This window comes from Brachypodium distachyon, chromosome 2 (genome assembly GCF_000005505.3).
Source record: "Brachypodium distachyon strain Bd21 chromosome 2, Brachypodium_distachyon_v3.0, whole genome shotgun sequence".
NCBI classification, from domain to species: domain Eukaryota; kingdom Viridiplantae; phylum Streptophyta; class Magnoliopsida; order Poales; family Poaceae; genus Brachypodium; species Brachypodium distachyon.
In genome coordinates, this window is record NC_016132.3 from 19,317,882 (window position 1) to 19,324,726 (window position 6,845).

Genomic DNA, 6,845 nt, shown 5'->3' on the forward strand with positions numbered 1-6,845 from the left:
AAAATCGCATAAGCCGTCATTTTAGGGTGATGTGAGACAATTGGACGCACAATCTGTGGTTTTGCGGACAAATGAGCAAAAGTCGTGAATGGGTTAGAAGGAAGCCTCAAAACCTGTGGTTCCGTGAAACTTACTCTTACAATATCTTATTTACAAATCATGCAACTGAGCAATAATCACACCCTGAATTTATAAACTACTAGAACCCTTGTAAATTGAAAATTCCAAACAGTGTGCGTACTAGCAGAGCAAACTGATCGAACACACACCTACACAGTCAGTCACGTCACCCTTGGTATGGCCAGCTAACATGCCGAACTGAGCCACCGCAATCCGTGGTGTTCATTGCGAGCGAAACATCTGTGGCTAGGTTTCGAGGTTGGAACAAGTTTTGCTAACCGTTACTAATCAATACCACTTTTGCAGTAACAAATCATCCTAAGGTCGGGATTGGGGCGCTTTGACTCTGAATCTGACAAGGCTGACCCACCTGTCGGGCCAGCATGGCGCCACGTGGCAGAAGTCAAACTCTCCCACTAATATAGCTATAAGCCAAGGGGCAAACCAAAAAGAACCATACTCGACAGGGGTCCCCGCCTTCGGCAGCCTGACGGCGACGCCGCTCTGATCCCCTCCTCCATCCTGTGGGCTAAGTCTGCATGTCCCTCGAAGGTACGGCAATCGACGATTCCTTCGCGTCCCCTGCGGTTCTCCTCCTTGGCCGCGACAAGGCTGGGCACCACGCGTTTCGGCGCGCCGGCGAAGACGCCCTTGAAGTGACCCTTCCTCGGAGGCGACGGATCCCTCTGCTCCGCCGCATCGCCGCCTGAACCGAAGCCGGAGCCGGAGGCCAAGCTTCCAGCCGTGCTTTTCTCCCCCCAAGTCCGGCCGTGCTTTGCCGCCTCTCGATCTCCGTCTCCGGTGAGTCCCGGACTCCAGCGCCACCATCTCCAGCCCCACCGCCCGCCCGAGCACCGGTTGGGCATCTTTTTCCGCACCATTCCCCTCCTCCAACGCCATGTGGCACAAGCGGTGTGCCGACTTGAGTGCGCAGTGCTGCTTATTTGGTCTGAGATTGTGGATTAGGCTAATGTTGACCAGTTTCTTCTGATATCTTGTCCGCTGCTCAATTCTGCCAGGGATTGGAGCCTCAATTCGCTTATTCTTCTAATCCTGGCCGCTAAGCGCAAAAAAAATTCCACTAACAACATCAAAGACGAAGCAAGTATATGGATTGTCCAGGGCTGATGGGGTTAGAAGGGAGCGGAGGAGGGAGTACTTGGGGGACTCGGAGTCTGGGTGGAATAGGTTGTGTTGTTCGTGATCTGAGCTTCGAAGAATGGTGTTGGGGTATTTTTAGGGGAATTCGACCCCCAAGTCAGCCTCTCACCCTCTCTCAAGAAACATGGGTCGTTGTTGCGGAGGAAGAGTAGGACGTGGGCGAGCAACAAGCCATCGATGGAATTCGAATTCGAGCCTTGTGCTGGTGACGTGATCCAGAGCACGTCGATGGCGTGGAGTGCCACCTTGCGTGCCTTCGAGGAGCACGGGATGCCCGGCTCGAGCACGCGGACGAGGGTGCCTTCGAGGAGCACGGGATGCCCGGCTCGAGCACGCGGACGAGGGAGTCGACGATGTCTTCTCGGAACACGGCCTCCCTGGAGGAGCCGTCCCCGGCGGCGGAGGCCACGTCGCGCCGGTGAACTTGAGGAGAGAGTTAGGGGAAATATGATTTTTTTTGTTTGCCCCTTGGCTTATGGCTATACTATTCATGAGAGGGTTCTGTTTTTTGCCCCGCTGGCTCGACAGGTGGTCCAGCCCTGTCAGATTGGGCGTCAAAGCGCTCCAATCGCGATCTTAGGATGATTTGCTACCGCATGACGCCAAAGTTGTACTGATTAGAAACGATTAGGAGATCTTGACGTGACCTTGAACCCTAGTCACAAATGTGGTACGGTACTTTATTGTAATTTACTCATCACTTTGAGTTGATAAGTAGGAGAAGATGTTTCGGCAGTTTAATTTAACCTAGCTTGAAGGTATTTGGCTAAACTAATGATATACTGGCTTTGGCTTACCCTAGATAAATAAGTAAGAAACGAACTTCCATGAGCAGAGAACAAACAAACTTTTTTTACTAGACAATTGGCGGTAGAAAGTGCCCAACCTTGGCCTATAGTACACACAGAAAATAGGGTTGGTTTAGAGAGCATGCGATGCACTTGGCCCATCAATTGAAAAGCCTGAGCCGAGCTTCTATATTGAGCTCGTGTTTTATTTCGGGCCAAGCCCGTTGCACGCTGCTCAGCCCAGCGTCATGAGTATCAGCCTTCTCGTTCCTCTCCTCCCACTCCTGAGTTTGGTTTCCACGCACCCTCCTTCTCTGCTGGCCGCACTGCCTCCGCCCAGCTCCCTACCCCACGTCGGGACCGGTAGCTCCAGTGCTCGCTTCCCTCTGTGGCTTGCGATGGATAATGAAAAGAAGGATGCAACATCCTCCGTGCCTCGACCTGCCGACCGTCAGTGCCAACGACCACCGTGCTATGGCCTGCAGTACAAGCCCCTTCCGTCTAGCCCGACTGTAGTCCACACCTCACAACCAACTATATCATCTCCAGCGCAATGGTGTTGACTCCCTCTTCCTCCCCTGCGTCCGCAGCTCCATCCTGCTACTTCTGCATCAATCTTCAGCTTGAAAATATCGCCGCCGGTCACCGAAAAAGCTTGACCCACATGGCAGTGTCTTGCTGCTGCTAGGCTCGTCGAGTTGCCCGAGCTTTGACCAAGCTCGTGAAAAGCTCGGGCCAAGCCAGGCTTAGCTCGGCTCGCGTGCATCCTTAACGGTGCGCTTCTGCACAAGGTGTCGCACTCCGACACGTTGCTCTCCTACCTCAGTCCTGCGAAAACAAAACATGGCATCTTTGTTGTTATGCATACTTCCTACGAAACATCAGCACAGATCTGTCCGCTTGACCCGATGTTGACCGCCACGAAGGCAATGTGGTGGGGCCTAGGTGCTGCCCCTTCTTCTCTCTCCTCCCGTGCCTTGCTCTCGCTCTCTTAGTTGTTTTGTTCCCCACCGCTCTAAGGAACCCTAGCCGCCATGGCCATCTGGTGATTGATTCGTTAGCGGCGGTGACAGTTGAGCATGCGGTTGCTGATAAGGCACCAGTGGCAACGGTAGAGCAAGGCGGTCCCCACTTCTCTGTTCTGGGAGAAGCGAATTGTTGGCCCGACGATGTCTGGCCGGAGAGGATTTCCAGGAGAGGGTGGGGAATCCATGATGTCGTGGCTCCACGACCTCCAGAACGGTGGCTCAAGCAACTCCAGCACTCAGGTTTTGGTTGTTTTCTCCTCTTGGAGCTGCACGATTGTTCCTGTTATTTCATTCTATTTTTTCTCAAGTCAGATACCATGAGAATTTGATGGAGAAGAAGCAAAATATGTTGGAGATTCAGCATGTAGCGGGATCGTACTACCAGCACCAAGTAACTACACATTCTGGGCAACCAAGAAGATAGAGTAACAGGGGGAAATCCAAAAACTTTTTGAGAAGCTGAAGCCTTTTTGTATGTGTGTGGAACACTTTCTTAGTTTCTCTCCCTTTTTGTGTGTCTGGAACACTTTCTTGATTTCTCTCTACCTTTTTGTGTGTTTGGAACACTTTCTTACATCTTCTACTTATGTACCCTGTTCAGTTTGAAGTCTTCAGTAGGGCTGCCCATTCCATTCAACCAACATCTTTGCACTGCCTTCTTTCTTCAATGTAGTTTCAAGCAAGTTTTCCTCCTGAGAATCAGTAGCTACAAGCCTGTATACAAACACTCCCTTTGCTGTCCAGGCCTGAACCCACGCCCAATTGCTTGACGGGTAACATATGGGTTCAAGTGAACATCTAGAATGGCGACTCTTGATGCGCCTACAAGGGAAATGCCCTCCCCACATGCCTTGATAGAACCAAACAGAACTTTAGAATGGGCAGAGTTGTGAAACTGGTCCATTGCCAATTCTCTGTCTACTGTCTACTGTCTACTGCACTAGTATCACCAGTTATCACAAAGATCTCCTTTCCTACACGCCAGCCGAACATGTTAACCAATAGCCTTTCTCATGGGGAGTGTATGCTGACTAAAAGCAAGCAATTTCTCTCTTGCAAAAGAAGCAAGCTTTAGGATATTATTGAAAAAACTGGCCTTCACACTATCTCTCAGATGCATAGACTCAACCAAACTATCGTTGCATGTGTCAAGTTGTTAGCCCTGTCCGCAGAACCAGCTTTTGACATTTTTTTATAGACAAGGATGCATATATAGTGTAGTTCCTACCGTACTTCTTTTAAGAGATTTGTAGGCTTCTAACTGTTGGACGAATTCTTTCTGGCTGGGACTAAGTTTCAAGAAGACGCTGAAGTCTGTTATGCCGAGTAACTCACGTAAGATATCACCCATATAGTAGTGAATCACATCTTTTGTTAGTTCTCTGAGACATCTAATAACATGTTCTTTTCTTGTGAAGTTCTCATCATGCAGCAGGGTTTCTTGTACTGACTCAGTGAATGCCTTGTCAAACTTCAAAGGCTTTCTTGGAATCCTGTGACCAGATATTACTACTTGACTCATTATACGTCGGGCGATAGGACGAGATGATCCCCTATTGAGAAACATTGGGCGCACAAGGTTCAATACGTTGACCACCTTCTTAACATGATTCTGGCAAAGTGTGCCATACATGACCACCTTATGTGGTATTCACACTTGGCTCAGTGAATCTTGCAGATTAGTCTCTTTATTCCTAGGTGTATCACCCTCGTCCATTATCAATAGGTTCAGGACCATAAGCAACATATCACGGCACGCAGCTGCAACACTTTCACCTCCATCATCGCAAATGATCTTAGAGAATTGCTCATATCCAAGAAATAGAATACTCATGTTGGATTGCCAAGAGTTGAGGGTTTTTAGCTGTTCCTTAACTACATGCTAGCCAAACATGTTAACCAACAGCCTTTCCAATTCAGTGAATTCCCAGATGCAGGCCGTAGCATCATTCAACATCCATTACATAGGTTACTGCTGAAAATATTAACTCCTTCAATCCTTCAAGTTTAGGAATAATCGGTTGCAGAATCTTGAACCGGGAGATTTACAGCTTAACTGCCACATGTAAATTTTATACTTGGTCTTTCGAGAACCGTAGAGTAAATTTTACATAACCACACCTTTTTGTGCCATTTATTTGCATCCTCATATTTTTGGGAGGCTTTTTGTCACACCTTGTATCGTATCGACAAAAATCGTAGTTTTGAACGTTTTTTTGGATTTTCAGGTTATTATCCAATATCGTGATTGTTGGTACACGGTTTTGGCACGTTACTTTGATGGTCGACGGAACTTATAATTTTGGCCGTACACCTTTTATGTTTCAGCCGAATTTCTGATATTGTGATTCCGGATACACGTTTTGGTCTGTTTTTTCTGGTCCAAAAATATCACACTTTTGGTCGTTTTCATGGGATATAGCCAACATTTTTTGGGCTTTCTATTGATTTCCCAATATATTGATCCCGTCACACGTTTTCTGTGTGGTGGTGAAACTAAGACCATTTTTTACATGTTTGAAAAATCACTGTTTTTCTGAATGAATGGCAGAAAACACATTCATCTATAAATAAGTTGATCGGTGACTGCATTATCCTTGATCCAGTGGCATCTTCATTGTCTCCCAGCGCGCCACTTTTCCCTGAACCCTTGCTTTCTGTACAGGAATACTGATGCTTTCCAGTGTTACTTCCATTAAGACAAAGTGATGAAATCGAATCTACAACTAATTTCTTATTTGGACCCTTTGCATGTGATGCAATATTACTGTACAGAACAAATTAAGTTATCCACTCATAATGTTGAATATACATCTAATTGCACGTAGATCTGAACTAGATATATAAGATTTTCATAATGTATGTAATTTATCAAATGGATGATTCTATAAAAAAAAACTTATTGGTTCTATTAACAAAAACTTATTGGTTGAATATACGTGATTGCTATGTCAAGCACTTGCATATGTGTTATGCCATTAGAAAAACTTATTGGTTTTAAAAGAAAATGGAGAAGAATGTACGAAGTACCTTGACAAGTCTTGATTTAGGCGGGCGGCTGCTTTGTCTAGTTGAAGCCTCGTCCTGCATTTGAATTTGCTGAAGAACCTCAACATTACCAACACCCGATTCTGTTTCCATGTTGACCATGCTGCTATGTGTAGCAGACTTGGCACCTACAAGCATCAAAGTGACTCCGCTAGGTTAGCTTCGTCATAATTGAGCATAACTAGATTAATTGAGCAAAGGCATAGTATTATTTTGAAAGAATAGCTCTTTGAATAAATCATAACTAGCATTTTCAAATTCCAACAGACTGCACTTGAAGCCAAAATAAAATAAAATAAAATGACACAAGGCCATTGGAAGAAAATGCTTCGGCTAATCCAGTGTTACTTGAACATGGGCACAAGTGCAAGCATCCGCACGGATTCGATACTCCGATTCCGATCCGGCAAAACAGTTTGGACATTGCAAATAATACTAGGTATCCGACACGGATTCGGAGTGTCATATGCAGCAGAAAACGCTGGCTAATATAGACTTGCCTACTAGGACATTCCTATTGCATGATTGATCTAAAAATGGGGTGGGGCACTCCTATTGCATCAGTTGGGCTTCATCTTAAAATTCGGACTTTTGTCTCTCCCTTTCTATTCATTAATTTCGCAAAAACGGAATGTCGAACGGACCGTTGCGCGTTGCATATCCTTGACCGACCACGAGGACGCAAACGGCGGTAGATCGC

At 46.5% G+C, this 6,845-nt stretch overlaps 1 pseudogene; it reads right to left on the reverse strand.

Annotated features, from left to right (window-relative positions):
• Positions 1–3,409: 3,409 nt before the first annotated feature.
• On the reverse strand, positions 3,410–5,058 carry LOC100833986 (annotated as a pseudogene).
• Between the last annotated feature and the right edge of the window lie 1,787 nt (positions 5,059–6,845).